Source organism: Lissotriton vulgaris, chromosome 2_1 (genome assembly GCF_964263255.1).
Source record: "Lissotriton vulgaris chromosome 2_1, aLisVul1.2, whole genome shotgun sequence".
Taxonomy (NCBI): Eukaryota; Metazoa; Chordata; class Amphibia; order Caudata; family Salamandridae; genus Lissotriton; species Lissotriton vulgaris.
The window spans coordinates 1,425,455,148-1,425,473,314 of NC_141687.1; positions in this window are offsets into that span (position 1 = coordinate 1,425,455,148).

Sequence of the window (18,167 nt, forward strand, 5' to 3'; positions counted from 1 at the left end):
TTCACCATTAAGATTTTTATTATTTGGCCATTTAGTTCTGATAAAAACTTCTATTTTCTTTAACGTCTCATCATCTTTCATAGCAGATGCCCAATCATTCTGAGAAATGTTGCTGGAACATGATGCAACAGTATCAATCAAACCAACAACACACTCAGAATTAATATGATCCTCACCTTCACCATTGTTGGGAAGAGGTAGACGGGAGAGGCAGTCTGCACGCACATTTTTTCCTCCCTGAATATATTTTACAGCTAGATTGTATTCCTGTAATTTTGAAAGCAATCTCACTAATCTTGCAGATGATGTACCTAAACCATTGCCAGATAACAAAGACACTAATGGTTTATGATCAGTGTACACTTCACAAGGAACACACAAAATGTATGTTTTAAATTTTTGTATAGCCCAAACAATTGCCAGTGCTTCTCGCTCAATTGTGCTATAATTACATTCAGCTGTGGTTAAAGCACGAGAGGCGAAAGCAATGGTATTTTCCTTATTATCTACCCATTGTCCAAAAACAGCTCCTAACCCTTTCTGACTCGTATCTACTGACATAAAAGATTTTGCTTTAGGAACAAAAGGCTGTAACGCCGGAGCATTGATAACTAAAAGTTTAACCTTTTCAAAAATTCCCTGAAGATCAGAAGACCAGTCAAATTTTCATCCTTTTTTAAGTAATTTTTTCAGTGGTTGTATGGTATGAGCATATCCAGGCCCAAACCTTGCGTAGTATTCGCAAAGGCCAAGAAAAGACCTCAAAGTATCCTTGTCCGAAGGAGGAGGCGCATTGCGTATCGCTTCAAAATTACAAAATTTTGGTCTAATACCATCCTTAGAGATTAAATGGCCTAAATATTCCACCTCACGAACAAGTAATTTACACTTGTTAGCTTAAACAGTCATGCCCTTTTCGTGTAAGATTGAGAGTACTTTCCTGAGAACAATCAAATGTTCTTCCTCAGTTTCAGTATGTACTAATATATCATCCTGAAACGCCTGCACTTGACTCAAACTTCCAAATAAATTGTCCATTACTTTCTGAAACACACTTGAAGCCGAAGCAAGGCCAAATGGTAATCTTAGATACTTGAACGCCCCAAATGGTGTCACGAAAGCTGTAAGTGGTTGAGAGTCAATAGACAATATAACTTGGTGGTATGCTGAGTGAAGATCTATAGTTGAAAAAACATTTGATTTACCAATGTTAGCTAACATTTCATGTATGTGTGGCAGCAGGTGACAGTCAACTAATATGTTTTGGTTAAGAGACCTTAAATCCACACATAATCTTAAATTGCCATTTTGTTTCTTTCGCAAAACCACCGGAGAAATCCATTCCGAAGCATTAATAGGTGCTATAATGCCATCAGCTTGAAGATTGGAAAGGAGTGTTTTAAGATCTTCCCTAACACTAATGGGAATGGGTCGAACCTTGTGTATAATAGGGTTTGCATTATCCTTCAAAACTATAGTATGTTCAAAACCCTTTACTTTACCCACTGTACTTTTGAACACTTCAGGAAAATCTGCTATGAGTTTGTCAACAATAGGAATCTCATTATTTATGGTTAAAATATTTGAGGGCAATTCACCAAGAATTATGGGAGGATCTTGTCTCGGTCGTAAAATAATTCCCAACAGGCCAAGATCTTTCCATCCAACTATATACCTTCCTTTGATTGCCACATAAATCTTTGTTTTAATTGACCTACCTAAGCAAGTAAGTATGCAAGTAAATTCTCCTAGATGGTCGAGACGAAGTTGTCTGTGGGCTCCAAGTATCACAAAGAATGTATCTTCTGTATTCAAGAAAGTAAATCGGAAATCCAATAAAAACCGTACCCCACTCATGGTACCAAATTGTAGGGGGGAAGTAAAAGATAAAAAGAATGTCCAAGGAATCCGAAGAAGTAAATTTGTATATCTGTATTTAATTCAAATAATAAGTATCCATAAAGGGAGCCCACAACAGAGGTTGTCAATGCAGGAAACACCAACAGCAATCTGACGTGGAGGAACAGAACCTACAATACATAACACTCTAAAAGGAATGTACAGAGAAAAGAACTAAGAGGTTAAAGATACAGTGTATTAAGAATACTACAAGAGGGGGAGCAGGTGGAGCAACAAAGACAATGGAGAAAGGGTTGGTGGATATGAATACAGACCACAGAGTGAGGGCAAGTAGGGGCCACACAGACAATGAAGGTAGAGTATAAGGGTCTGGGGGCAAGCAGACAGACAATGGAGGGTGGTGGGAGGTGTTTTGGGCAAGCCCACATACCATGTACAACAGAGGGTGGGAGAGAGGTGCTATACTAAGCCTATGGACAATGGAGTGAGGAGGAGAGGTGCTGACAGGACAGCAGATGGACAGTGAAGCGCCAGCGTGCAGCAGCAACATGGGAGGGGAGGAGAGAATATGAGAGGGAGAGCTGAAACACAAAGAAAAAAATGGCACCTAAAGGAAATCAGTATTGGGAGGAAACAAGAAAAGCATCCATGCTTGAGAAGAGGGACAAACACATGAAGAGGAAGGAATCCAATGGCATTTGGCCAATAAGTAGCAAGAAAATGGAGCCAACCAATGGTAGGCAATGGAGGAGTCTCTAAACTCAGTGTTAGAAAACAGAAAATCTTCCTAGATACAGCACATGTGCTATCCTAGGGGAGATCTAAAAGTGCAAAGTGGCAAAGTCAATTGGCAATATGTAGTAACTTGAAATCTCAGAACTTTCACCAACTTAAGGTCCGATTTTGAATTTGATGTCAGACTGCCGGACCACCGTTTGTGGCGGTCAGGAGAACACCACCAAGCCAGCGACATACCGACTGCAATATTATGATTACACCACTGGGCTGGCAGTATTGTGTGGTCGGTGACATGGTGGTGGCATGCTTCAGGTCATAAAGAGCCTGAAGCATATGTCACCAGCAATTTAACGCCACTTGCTCACAAGTGCACTGTGCACCATGTACCATGTTGTGCATGGTACACTGTGTACACACGACATAGTAATAAGAAGGGGGGGCACAACATGTGCTCCCATGCACTTTGCCCAATGGGCTAAATTGCCTTCGGGCCCCTTCCCTGCCTTTCCACTAACCTTTCCATGGCGGGGTTCCCTCCATGAAATGGTCAGCAGAAAGGCAGGTTGTGATTGGGACAGTGGTACCGGCATTAGCTCTGTCACCCATCCCTGCCATTTTCCACACTGCTGCTGCCACGGGAGCCAAGATCCTGGCGACGGCAGCGGTCTTGTTGTGGTACGACATCATGGTCATAATTGGGTAGTCGGACCACCAAGGAGGTGGTAGTCAGAACGCCACAGTGAGTACCTGTGCTCGTAATTAGGCCTTTAGTCTGATTTTCTTCCCGCCAGTTAATACAACTTTGGCGGTGCAGTTAGATAATGACTGCCCCAAAGCACTTCAATACCCCTAACCATTGCTCTTTGTTAAATGAGAATCATCTTCAGGAAAGATAAAAAATTAACATTCTAATCACAGTCAGTTCCCATTGCTAGATATGCATTAAAGACATAAACGTATAACAGCTCTCACTTCTAAAGATAGAATATGTTACTGAACAAACCAAAACAAAATAGGTTTTGATTCAATCTAACAGTGAACTACAACAATAAATATGAATGAGAGAAGTTGGGAGTTTGATTCTACTGTGTAGAAGGTGTGCGAAATCACGGACCATTCTGAAAAAATAATGTAACAACTAGAGAACTCATGATTTACCTTTTTGGCTCTACTCTCATTGTCCGTCCTCATTAAAAAAGGTCTCTAACTAATTGAATTGAAAACAGACGCCAGTTTCAGACCGAGCTTATACAGTTCAGAAAATCTGACACTCCCCCTTACGTATTTCAGATGTAATGTTGCTCAACGGAGACTGTGGATGATTTCAGACTTGAATTTTCAGAGAAAAAGTCAGTTGTAATATTAAAGTTCATAACAATACATAGTGACCATAGTGATGAAACTACAGTGAGCTCCAATGGTGTTTGGAAGAGAAAGAAATATTGTGTGGACAAAATATTGTGTCAAGAATATCGAGGACAAAAGTATTCTGAAGGTAAGTTTCTATGGGAAAGCAAGTTTTTACTATACTGAACTCCACATCTATCAATCAATCAATCATGGGGTTTAGAGCACGCTACTCCCCCGTGAGGGTCTCAAGGCGCTCGGGGGGAATGGTGCAGCTCCGTATCAGACAAAGAGCCAGGTCTTGAGGCTCTTTTTGAAGGAGTACAGAGTAGGGGAGTGTCTGATATTGACTGGGAGCTCATTCCAACCTCTGGCTCTGGTGTAGGAGAAGGTTCTACTACCCACTCTGGTTCTGCAGATGCGCGGAGATTCTGCTAGGGCAGGGTTGGCGGAGTGGAGGTTCCTTTTGTATACGTGTAAGGAGACTCTTTCGTTTAGGTATTGGGTTAGGATGTTGTGGAGGGATTTGTAGGCGTGGGTGAGTAGCTTGAAGGTGACTCTCTTTTCGATGGGGATCCAGTGGAGGTCTTGCAGGTGTTGGGTGATGTGCTAATGTTGTGGGGTGCCATGGACGAGTCTGGCTACGGTGTTTTAGATGGTCTGGAGTTTTAGTAGCAGCGATTTGTTAATTCCATCGTAGAGGGTGTTTCCGTTATCCAGTTTGCTTGTTATGATTGAGTGGGTGATGGTCTTTCTGGCTTTGGGGGGATCCACTTCAAGGTCTTGCGGAAGCATGTGGAGGTGACGTAGTGATCTGTCGGGTCATGGTGAGGGGGAGGAGTCGAGAATGCTGCTGATGTTCCAGGTATGGTCAGTCGGGGTGGGGAGATTGCCGAGGGCAGTGTGCCACCAGGAGTTGTCCCAAGCTGCGGGGGTGGGTCCACAGACGAGGACTTCTGTCTTCTGCAAGTTGAGTTTCAGACAGCTGCTGCTCATCCAAGGTGCGATGTCTTTCATTCCTTCTTGGAAGGTGAGTCTTGTCGTTTCGGGGACTTTTGTGAGGGAGAGGATGAGCTGGGTGCGATTGGCGTTGGATACAATGCTGAATTTGTGCTCTCTGACAATGGCGGCGAGGGGGGCCATGCTGATGTTGAAGAGCGTGGGGCTGAGTGATGATCCTTGTGGTACTCCGCAGGTGATCTCTGTTGGTTCGGAGAGAAAAGGTGGTAGTCTGATCCATTGGGTTCTGCCGACGAAAGGAGCGGAGCAAGTGGAGGGTGGTTCCCTGTATTCCTGCTTTGTGGAGTCTGGCTGCAAGAGTGAGGTGGAAGAGGCTGTCAAAGGCTGCGGAGAGGTCGAGTAGGATGAGGGCTGCAGCATGGCCTTGGTCTAGGAGCATGCAAGTGTCATCTGTGGCAGTGAGGAGGGTGGTCTCAGTGCTGTGGATGCTGAGGAATTCCAGATTGGGAGAGGTCGAGGATGGAGTGCTCTTCGATAAGGTTTGTTAGCTGGGCTTTGACGATCTTCCCGGCGACTTTGGCTGTAAATGGAAGGCGAGCGATGGGTGGGTAGTTCTTCAGGTTCGTAGGGTCTGTAGCAGTTTTCTTGAGGAGGGGCTTGACTTCTGCATGCTTCCAGTCATCGGGAAAAGTACCGGATTCGAAGGAGGTGTTGATGGTGCATCGTAGCTCAGGCACTATGGGGGTGGCAGATCTGTGGAAGATGTGTGGGGGCAGGAGTCCATGAGGACAACTGAATGAGCATGCACCTTAATATATATTCAAGGCACGTAGATGCGAAGTTAAGAATAGCAAATCTATACTTACCTATTTGCACTTAGCTTCTCAAAAATTTGGTCCTCAAAACTTTTGACACAATATTCTGTCCACACGATATTTATGCAATTGATATTCTATCAGACATTCAGCTCAAACAATGCAACACACTTAGGACCTGATTACAAGTTTGGCGATGCGGCTGCAGGCTGCCATGCCGATGGCCCGTTCACGCACTGCCAAACCTGTGGTATGACTGCTCTCCAGATCTCATGTCTGGCTTGCTTTTATGGGTGGTCCAACAGCAGTGCCTCAGAAAATTGGCACCGAACTGGGAACGCCCAAAAATGTCCTGCATGGCATGGACGGCAAAGTCCATGGCGTACAGGAACTGTGGTGCATGCACACGGGGGCACGTCTTGTGTTTCCCTGCATGCACCCAGAGTCCTGAGGCATAGGGGGACCCACTTTGAATCCTCTCTGTCACGATGTTCATGGAGGAGAAACTGTTACAAAAGGGGGTGGTAATGGACGGAGCATCTGAACCAATCAAACACTCACACCCAGTCAAAAGATCTGGGTTTAATCCATCACCGTTCTTTAGCCCACTCTGCCACTCCAGTTCAGACATGGCTATATGCAAATCAGTCTGACCCTGTGCCTCATGGGAACAGTCCATTTGGAGACGCCGGAGATCTATCATGGCAGGTGATTGAAGACTACGTCGAACAAGCACTAGGATAAACAAGTGCCCCCTTATAATTAAAAAACCTGTGGGAAACAAGAGAAGGAATTGAGTGCCCCTACGTATCCGGTTGGAGTTTGGCCCACACAGACGAGAGTGAGCGGTGTACCGGAACACCTTTAGAGGCTATTTGGACAGTATTAATTTTTTGGAAAACAGAAGCCCACGACCCTTTGTTTCGACGGATCATTATTAGCCCTTGTCCTGATGAGGCCCGTAGCGAATGGGCTGAAACGCGTCGACACCCACGAAGAGACACCAGTGTTAAAACAGCTTATGTTGTAAAAATTCATATTTAAAAGAGTGTAATAAGAAGATAGGTTGAAAGAATATAGACCTGCTTTGCTCTTTGTTTAATTTCTGGTTAGATCTTGTTTCTTAGGAATGCTTAGTTGTACATGTTTATAGCATCCTCTTTTTCAAAAATTCTTTTTGGGCTAACATATTTTGAAAAAGATCCAAAAAAAGATGTGTGTATATATATATGTATAGAAGTAATTTGTGTATATAGATGTTTATTCTGTGATTGTACCTAACTATTGGTTGATAAATCAATAAGTTGTTGTGGTAAAGAATTTTTCGAATCAAACACAAAAAATAAAAGCACAAGTCAGAAATTGGTTTTTGTTTTGGGATTGGGTATGGAGGTACAAAAATGAGGTAAAAATGTATTTTCTTGAAAATTATTAGTTGCATTTAGGAAGAGACAATTTATACTGTTCTTTCACAAATAGATTGCATGAATCAGATCTAAGGCATCGTTTTATTTAGTACTATATGTTATTTACCCAGATGCCGTTGGCTTACCAGGTTTCCCCTTCTTTGTAGTAGTTCATGGGAACAGTCCAGCCCAAACTGCCAAGCCATGCCTTCCCTGGACCGGAAACTGCCATGAAAATAGTGATGGAGAGGAAACTCGTAACATGCTCGGCAGGACTGCGGTGATCCCACCAAGCATACTGCTACCTCTATAATGCTACACCACCACCAGATAATGGTGATTTACTGGTGGTGGTGGCGGTCCTATGGCGGTCCAACCACCCTAAAGGTAATAGGGCAATCGGAGCACTAGTGTGGTTGTGACTGGACAAGACTCCACGAGTCTAGCAGTCCGAGGACCGCCAGACTCGTAATCGAGCCCTTAGACATTCATCCACTTCTTGGTGAGACTCTACCGTTTGCACTTGCATTTTAAAGGAGGCATTCATGTCATCTGTTGTTCTTTTAATGACTTGTTTTTTTCTTTGCAAGAAGTCTTTATAGATGCATGTACCAATATGTATAGAGGATAGTACATTTATTCACAACACCAGACATCTGAAATGCTGACAATATGTCACTGAGACTGTGGATCAACCTACAGCCATGAGATTTTTTTTTAAGCAAATTAATTCATTTAAAATTCTAAGGGCTGCTACAGCTGGAAGAAGGATCAATGATTGTAACCTCTCATCATTGACATCTGCTATGACCTACAGGTCACACGTTCAACTCCAGACAGGAAAACCCCTCTTATTTATTGTTCCGAAGTAGGTAGAATTGAATTGGGTACTAGTAAAAATTGTTATTTACAGGGCTAAGTAATCAGAAATGTGGCTTGAAACTCTGTATCAAAAGCTAATTAGGTACACAAAGTAACTACATTACTGAATTATAATGATGCTACTAATACATTAATATATTTTATTAGGCCAGTTTCGGAGCAAGGATGCCCTAGTGGAAGCAAGGATATGGGGGCATATTACCAAGCAATAGCGATAATTATCGCTATTGCTTGGTTAGAGACAAAAATTTACCGCTGAGCTGCGGCGATTTTTATTGCAGATAAACCTTGGTATTACCAAGGTTTATCGCAAATGCGATAAAAATCGGCCGCAATGCATGAATATCGCTGAAAAGTCAGTGATATTCATGCATTAGCGAGCTAATGCTCTTAGCCATGTTATCCACCTCCCATTGGATAACATGGCTAAGAACTGCTCAGGGCAGGTGTTAGCTTTTGGAGATATTCGCGCTTAGCGCGAATATCTCCAAAAGTTGGTAATAGGAGATAGCGATGTTAGCGACTGTTTCCAGTCGCTAACATCTTGGCACGCCCACTTTGCATGTCATTAGTGATAAATATCACTGACATGCAAAGTGGGGCCCAAGATGGTCGCTATCTCCTACTATCTGTCACTAACTGGTGTTAGCGACAGCTAGGTAATAGGGAGATAATTTTATCTCCGCTTTCTTGGCTTTTAAAGCCAAAAAATCGGATATAAACCCCCTTGATAATATGCCCCTAGGTCCCTTCGATTGCAATCGGTGTAGTAAAATACAACAATTATGAGAGTTCAGTGGGCCCGTCAGGACAGGACGATGGGCGCCGGTGCACAAGCTGCGCTGCACTAACATCATTTAAGCCCTTGTGATATATTTCCCCAAGTACGTGCTGAAAGTCGAGTTCATGCTAGACATAACTATTTCAATAAAACTACAAGAAAATGGATGGGTTTCGCTGATGAAAAGTTGCAGGGGGGCTCAAGGTGCGGTCGTAGCTTCGCGAAGATTCTATTCCTTCTGATTGATTCAGCTAGGAATCATCGAGCGCGTTACAACATAATGGTTCAATTAGGATAGCAGAAGTTCCAAATTATGGTAATTGCGTAGTGTCATAACGATGCATCTTTAAGAAAGATGCGTTCTGGAACCTTCTGTGAATACCACAAGCTCTGTCATAAATAATCGGAGGAATGAAAATGAATCGCCAAATAACGGCTAAGATTCATACTGGTGGCCGAAGAGAAAATATTTTGTGCCCGTAATACCACAGGGTGATTTACGTTTGACTTGCTGTCATAATACTGCCCGTGGGAGGTCCACACGTCCTGTCAGACCCAATTATCTCCTGGGCCCCAGCGTTCGTTCCTCCAGCCCTCTCTGACTCGGCTCTGAAGCCCGGGAGCGGCAGAAATCACTGCCAGTCGGAGAAGGAAGGAAGGCCTCGCGCTGGAGCCTGCAAAATGTCACTCCTTGTCTTATTTTCGACTGGTTGCTGATTTTTTTGCTAGACAGATTGTCACTTTGATTCCTGACCTTTCAGGGAAGCTATGTGGAAATGTTTTCAATAGACAGAAAAAGGGCACGGAACAATTTTATTGCGCTGTCCCGTTAATCGTTAACGCTTGGATTAACGGAAAGACCAGTCAACGTAATTAGCTCGATGGAAACCGCAGTAACGTACGCATCTTTAGACAGAATTATGGGATTAAGGAAATCGGGATACAGAGAAATACAGTAATGCTTTAGTATCAAATGCCCTTGCGTGTTCGTGCGAGACCCGTGAGAAATTTAGAATGCGTTGACGTTTCCAAACTAAATAACAACAAAAAATAACACAAGAGCACAACACAACTAAAACGTAATGTATATAGAACAACAAAAAAATGAAAAGGGAATAAAATAGAATACAATGAAATAATGCAGCACAAAAACACAACAGAAGAAACAACAACATAAAACTAAATGCAAACTAAGAAATATGTTCAAACAGTCTTGTCAACACATTACCACCGCCAGAAATTAGGACCATATTACCAACAAACTGCGATAAACATGCGAATAGTTTAATCGCAGGCTATCACTGGAATATTTTGCCACGCTAACGCTGTATTAGCAACGAAAAGCGCTATGGCGTGAAATATTCCAGCAATAGCGTGAAAAACGGCCAGACTGCTGAAAAAAACAGTGAACATTCTGGCAATACGGCAAAATGCTTGCTGATACGGCCATGTGGCCATAACCCCATAATCCACCTCTCATTATATGCATGCCTAAGTAGGGATTTTAGCAGGTGTAACTTTCAGGCGATATTCGCGGTTAGTGCGAGTTGTTTTGCTCTGCGGGACTTGGTAATAGGGGGAATGTGCGTTACCGACTTTTCAGTCGCTTTGATGTTGGAAACGCCCACTTTGCATGTCATTAGCGGTGTTTATTGCTGACATGCAAAGCAGTACAGAAACGGGCGCTATTGGCAGTAAACTGTCGTTAACAGCTGTTAGTGACAGTTTGTTGATTGGGCAATAGAAATAATTTTGCTTTTGCGGCAGAAAGTGCAGCTAAAGCGGCGTCATTGCCCTTGCTATTATGCCCCTTAGTTTTTATAATTCAGTGGTAATTGTGTGCATAACAAACTCCTCCTTACTTACCACAAAGGACAGGTAGTATTACCAGTCAAAAATATTTTGTGGTCCAGACCCTTTTCTCCGCCAAAGGTTTTGGCTGACTATTGTTTTAAACAGTTTATGAGCTGGAGACTTTGCATTTTACCACGTTAGACATTAGTAAATGATTGTTAACCACTGGAGCTATAAAGGACTTTGCTGTTTTGGGTTGGATATGTAGCAGCTTTTTTTTAAAATCTACAAAGTAATTAAAGAGAATAACAAAACATAAGTAATATGTAGCTGAAGTAAGTGGCTTACTCGTAATTTAGAAATAACTGGTATTATTGTAGTCAAATATGCCCATTACACAACATCAGTAAACCACATCTTGGTCCTTTAAGATCCTGGCAGCAACTGACATACTGGTCACTGTCAGAACCTTGAGACCATATGAACATGCATCAATATGTTGTTAACTTTTTCATGTCAAGCCCTATAAACAACTCTAAAACTTTATAGTACATGATTGCACCTCTTTAATTATGTAAGACACCCCCCACATCTACACGTTCTGCACTTGAAGCTCTACCCAACCCCCGGCCAAGCCCCTTCTGACAGACTGGGTCGATTTTCTAAAGTTTTGTGTGGGCACATGCATGGTGTGAGGAGATGTAACATTTCTTTATTGTATATTATAAAGACCTACGAGCATTATGCAAGCACCCGGGCAACCATTAGCTAGTTTGTATAAACTTCCCTTTGTGCCATTTTAACATGCCTGTTGTAACACTTAGAGCCTGATTATGAGACTGGACGGCCAGACTTGTGGAGGCGCACCAGTGGCAGCCTCCCGACCGCCCTATTGGGAGTCATGCGGTTGGATCGCCACAGTCCTGCTGCAGCCACCAGGAAACCGCCATTCCCTGGCAGCGTTTCGGTGGTCAAGAGGCATCAATGTCCTTGGTGGGACCCCCGCGGTCCTACCAAGCATTTCAGAAGTTTTTCCTCAGCCTTCTGTGCCATAGAGACATGTGCCCCCCTGTGTGCAATATAAATTCCAATTCATTCATTCATTCACCTCAGTGCCTGCATGGCATGGACTTTTCAGTGCAGTGCAGGAAATATTTTTGGTTTTCCCACTGCGGTGCACATTCTTTGGACACCACAGTGGGAATGTCAAAAACAAAGCACACCATATAGGAAGAAACTCCTTATCTGGTGGGTGGTCTGACCACAGCTTTGACGGTGCGGTAGCGGGGTGGACGTGGCGCAGCATCGCAAAAGTCATAATCAGGCCCATAGCCTGCACATTATGACTAGTGTTGCTTGTTCTCAAGAGCTACTTCAAAACTATATAAGCATAAAAACAAACTAAAATACAAGTGAGCTGTGTCAAATGGAGAAAAGTTCACACACTGGATGAGGAATGATAAAACATAGTTCTTCTCTTCTTTCATGCAATGAAGACAGTGGGTCATCTCCACAATGCCACATCATACAGGTGCAGAGGGATTGGCAGAGTTGCCAAGAGCCTGTGAATCCAAGATAAACATGTATTGGGGAGTGGCTGGGGGGAGGATGACATGAGGGTTGACATCCATGTGTCATCAAGCAACAATGCTCCAAAATGTTATATTACAGCAAGCTTGAGGTTGAACTTTCTCTATGTGCTCTAGAGAAGGAACTGAATAACCAAAAAAAAATGCCCTCACCATGAGAGAATATGGCCTAACGGCTAGGGCAGTCGAACTTCAGAGCTAGAGAACTGGGTTTGAGTCTCGGTAGGGACGCTCAACATTCTGTGATTCTGGGAAAATCACTTAATTTCCCCATGCCTAACAAAAAGGAATGCGTCCATATTTATGTAACTGGTTCTCATGTAAAGCGCTCTGATACCTCCGGTCTAGTTAGTGCTATTTAAAACTCCACACAACAAAAAAAACAGAGTTAAATTGTTGATATTGAGTATGCTTCAAGACTTTCTTACAATAATGTAAGACATGCAGGAAGCCACTGATGTTATAGCTTGGATGATGCAATGCCGTGGTTCATAACTAGGCCTCATCATTCCATGTTGGAACACTGGTCCCTTAATCATTCATAATGGCCAGATGAAGCATTAGTCTAAATGAATGTGTTTGTCACCTCCCCGCAGCACTACTGGAGACCAATGGTGTAACCAAACTTGAGGGGGCCCCCCTGCAAAGTACATGGAGAGGGCCTCCATGCTCCGGACCCTGTCAGGAGCTCTTAGTCTCTCAGCACTTGAGAGGGGCCCCTGGAGCTCAGGGGTCCCCCCACCCCTGCACCGCAGGGCTTCAGTGACTATTGTCATGCCACTGCTGGAGGCCAGCAATTAAGAAAAGGAGCATGGTGCTTATTCGGAAGGAGGGGCATTGTTGGAGACAAATCAGTGGCAGTCAGCATATTCAGAATTAGTGGTAAACAGTACAGTACAGTACACAGTACAGGCAACTGTTCTATTTGATTTGAAACATTTAGAATAAATTGTGTCTCATATTCGAACGATGAGGTAGTACAAGTGTTGATTTAGTCCTCCATAAGAGATAGAACAAATTGCACAGTGACTGGATTGCAACAAGGGTTTAATTTTTTTGATTCATATAATGTGCTATTCAGTCACATGGAAAAATTCATATTCACAAGTGATTGTAAAACCTGCTGCGTCAATAACAATTATGAGGCAAGAAACATGTTGCCACCCGAATGGCTGCACATTTGGCGTCCATCCATGGGTTCTCATTCTCTGGACGGCAACATTTTTTGATAATCTTTCAAGGTCCATGGAATGGCACTGCTTTGAACAACCGTTATCCTCTCTGGGAGACATTTGGAGGAGCACTGTCTGCTGTCCCAAGGCCTCACACCACAATTATTAAAGGGGAAGCTGTCCCACAGTGAAAGCTTCCCATTTGGAAACCAGCTAACAATCCAAGGTGCCAGCAACTAGTCAATAAATTGTGACCACAGCTGTGATCAGAACCCATTTTGCTTTGCACTCCATATTACAGAAAGCGGAGGCACTGCTTTAAGACCCCCTCCTATTTCTGCTTTGTAATATGTCACAAAGCTGGAAAGACTTTTCAGTGCCAAAAGAGTTTCTTTAATGCTGCAAACCCGAGGTATTGTAAATCACTCGATTTGCAACTGCAGGAGGCAAGATGGCGACCGGTAAGCCAGTCGAGTGAGCTGACCTTCCATTCCTTTCCTCCTATGACCTCTCTAAAACAGAGATCTTGGACACTGCTCCTAATGAAGTCTGTCTGTTTGATGGAATAATTTAACTGGCAATATGTTGTAATTAAAGAAGTCCTAGAGCCAGGTATTAAACAAGCTGGATTTAATAAAGCTTAGTTCCAAGTTCAGTTTCAAGTAAATAAGTTAAGATGACAAAAACCCCACCAGGAGCGGCCTCCCTACCACTCAGCCTGCCTGCCATCAACTGCCACTCCACACAAGCCAGGCGGTGCGTTACTGTTACAACGCAACTTTTACGTCGTAATGCTGTTACAACGCAGCTTTTACAACGCAGGTTCCATTACAACGGATGTCATTACAACGCAGGATATTACATAGCAGATGGTATTACAACACATACCATTACATCGTAAGTATTGGTAAGTATTTAATTTTTTTTTTATTTTATTTAATTGTATTTAATTAATTTAATTAATATTAATTATTAATAAATATATTTATTTATGTTTTATAATATTATAAATTAAATATATTAATTTAAGTAATTTTTAAAATAAGTATGAGTATAGGAGTATATGTTTTGGGGTACTGAGGTATATGTTTTGAAGTGTTTGGGTATTTTTAGGTTTTAGGGCAGGGTTTGTGTTTTGGGGTACAGGGGTGTTTTTAGGTTTCAGGGCAGGGTTTGGGTTTTGGGGTACAGGGGTATTTTTAGGTTTTAGGGCAGGGTTTGGGTTTTGGGGTACAGGGGTGTTTTTAGGTTTTAGGGAAGGGTTTGGGTTTTGGGGTACAGGGGTATTTTTAGGTTTTAGGGCATGGTTTGGGTTTTGGGGTACAGGGGTGTTTTTTGGTTTCAGGGCAGGGTTTGGGTTTTGGGGTACAGGGGTGTTTTTAGGTTTCAGGGCAGGGTTTGGGTTTTGGGGTACAGGGGTGTTTTTAGGTTTCAGGGTAGGGTTTGGGTTTTGGAGTACAGGGGTGTTTTTAGGTTTCAGGGCAGGGTTTGGGTTTTGGGGTACAGGGGTGTTTTTAGGTTTCAGGGCAGGGTTTGGGTTTTGCGGTACAGGGGTGTTTTTAGGTTTCAGGGCAGGGTTTGGGTTTTGGGGTACAGGGGTGTTTTTAGGTTTCAGGGCAGGGTTTGGGTTTTGGGGTACAGGGGTGTTTTTAGGTTTCAGGGCAGGGTTTGGGTTTTGGGGTACAGGGGTGTTTTTAGGTTTCAGGGCAGGGTTTGGGGTTTGGGGTACAGGGGTGTTTTTAGGTTTTAGGGCAGGGTTTGGGTTTTGGGGTACAGGGGTGTTTTTAGGTTTCAGGGCAGGGTTTGGGTTTTGGGGTACAGGGATGTTTTTAGGTTTCAGGGCAGGGTTTGTGTTTTGGGGTACAGGGGTGTTTTTAGGTTTTAGGGCAGGGTTTGTGTTTTGGGGTACAGGGGTGTTTTTAGGTTTCAGGGCAGGGTTTGGGTTTTGGGGTACAGGGGTGTTTTTAGGTTTTAGGGCAGGGTTTGGGTTTTGGGGTACAGGGGTGTTTTTAGGGTTTATTGTTTTTTAAAGTACGACTTTATTTAATTTAAAATATTTAATTATATTAAAATTAATTAAATTTATTAAATGAAATTAATTACATTTTTAAGATTAATACAATTATATTTATTAAATTAAATCAATTAAATTTAAATAATTACTATTATTAAATGTATTAAATTAAATTATAAATATATTTTTTAATTAAATTACATTAATTCCTATTTAAAATTAAAATATACTTATTTAAATAAAGATAAGATTAATACAATTATATTAATAACATTAAATTAATTATATTTAATTAATTACTATTATTAAATTTATTAAATTAAATTAATAAAATTATATTAATTTACTTAAATTACATTAATTCCTATTTAAAATTAAATTAAACTTATTTAAATAAATTATATTAATTACATTTTTTAAATTATTTTAATTATATTAGTAAAATAAAATTAATCAAATTAACTTAATTTCATTTTTTTAAATAAATTATACGTACCAATACTTACGATGTAATGGTATGCGTTGTAATACCATCTGTTATGTAATATCCTGCGTTGTAATGACATCGGTTGTAATGGAACCTGCGTTGTAAAAGTTGCGATGTTACAGCATGCGTTGTAAAATAACGCGTTGTAACATCATAGATCCAAGCCAGGCACCCAGGATTCTAATATGTCATTAGGCATTTCAAGACCCACACCAGCTGAGCAGCAGGGAAGTCACCCAAGCTAACTGAAAACAGCAAATCACAAGTGAAGGAAGGAAATGTGAACAACTATCACAATATGCAATAATAATATACAATGCATAGTGAAAAGTAAGCCAGGATTCTATTATGTCATCAGGCATTCCAAGACCCACACCAGCTGAGCAGCAGGGAAGTCATCCAAGCTAACTATAACATATCCCCCTTCCTTAGGAAAACAACAAATCACAAGTGACGGAAGGAAATGTGAACAACTATCACAATATACAATGAAAATATACAATGCATAGTGAAAAGTAAGCCAGGATTATATTATGTCATCAGGCATTCCAAGACCCACACCAGTTGAGCAGCAGGGAAGTCACCCAAGCTAACTATAACACAATTCTTTACTTTACTCATGCTTTTGATCTCGGGCCGGACTGTGTGGATGCTTTGGTGGTCCTGGCTGTGGCTGTGGGGGGTCCCGCTCCCCGGCCGATTGGCGGCTAGAAGACTCTCTCATCTGGCTGCTCCTGTATCTCCCTTGTTTGCATCCGGTGAGGTGGCTGTAGTGATGGCCCCGAAGACAGGCAGTAAGGGAGTCAGGGGACGTGGCGTACAGACTGGCTCGGATAGCATTGGGAGACCTTCCCCTGCTCCTGCTGGCTCAGCGGAAGGTGGAGGAGTTGCTGTGGTAGCAAATTGCCGGTCCAGAGTGGAGATGCGGGATGCAGGTGAACAACAGAAACCAGCAGAAAACGGGGCTGTTAGACGCGGCACGCAATCTGTGCCGGCGATGTTTAAAGGCCAGGTGGTGAAAGGTAAAGGCACTGGTAATTCTTCTGGCAATGCTGGAACATCTCCCATGGGGAAAATAAGGTCTCATGGTCTCCTGGTGCAGGGGGGAACAACCCATTATTGGCCGTGATTGTTGAAGAGAGAGCAAATACAGGAGGGGCATTGAGTCAGGAGAAGGAAGAACCGGAGGTAGTAAATCTTCCTGAGACTGTCTTGTCAACTCATACTGTTTCTTCTGATACGGTGCAAGCTAATTTGGCTCAGGCGGATGTCACTGCGAGTCCTTTTCCATTGGTTATAATTGCTCCTCTAACTCAACTGCAACATTCCCAGGGCATTGTGTGAAATGAAGTCCATACCGGTGATCTGGTAGACAATGCAGAAGATGCTACTCAGCATGGTAATGTGGCTGTCTCAAGAAAGGGGGATGATCTTATCTGTATAGAGGAGGGCGCAACTGATAGTTTGAACTCCTCTGTAGATGATTGTCTGGATAAAGATTGGGCCGAAAAAAGTGAGTGACAGGAGCAGTCTGCATTGGGAGGAGGAGAATGATCGATACTGCTCAATCTTGCTACCATTAAAAAACTCTCTACTCTTCCTATGCTAGGAGCTACGGGCAGCATGTTCTGGTATTACTCTCACTCTCCAAAACTGGGAAAGGCAGCAAATAATGAAAAGGGAGAGTCATTGGCAGAGTCTGGTACTGTGTCCACCAGCACTGAAGAAATTACATTATCAACAATTTATCAAGGGATCATGGCACATCGAGCAGAAATCAGGGCAAAGAGCTCTCGTACACAAGGCGCCTGCAGAAAACTCAAAAATTAAATTCCAAGAATTGCTAAGACCTGCGCAGATTTTTCAACCAGGATTGGAGAAGCTGAAACTCAGATCTCTCAACTTGAGGATGAGCTAAGTACACAGAAGGAAAAAACTGAAGCAATGCAATCCCTGAGAGACAACACTCTTACAAAACTGACTGATCTCGAAAAAAACGTGCCAGACACAATAATTGGCAAATTCTGGGAATTCCTGAGGGGAAGGAAAGGTCTGATGTGCGTCAGTTTGTTATTGATCTTTTTGGTGAAGCTTTCTCCGACCTATCCCAATGGGATTGGAAAACTTAAATTCAACGAGGTCATCGCTTTCCTTTTACTCCGCGGAGATCAGAAGGCCAATCTGATTTTCGGCCACTTGCTATAGTGATCTCTTAGAATCATTTTTTGGCTAGGGAATCTTTATATGACCTTGCCAGACCAGATCGTAAAAGGGCAGGTAAGGGCTGTGATTTCTTTTTCCGTCCCGATTTTTGTCAAAAGA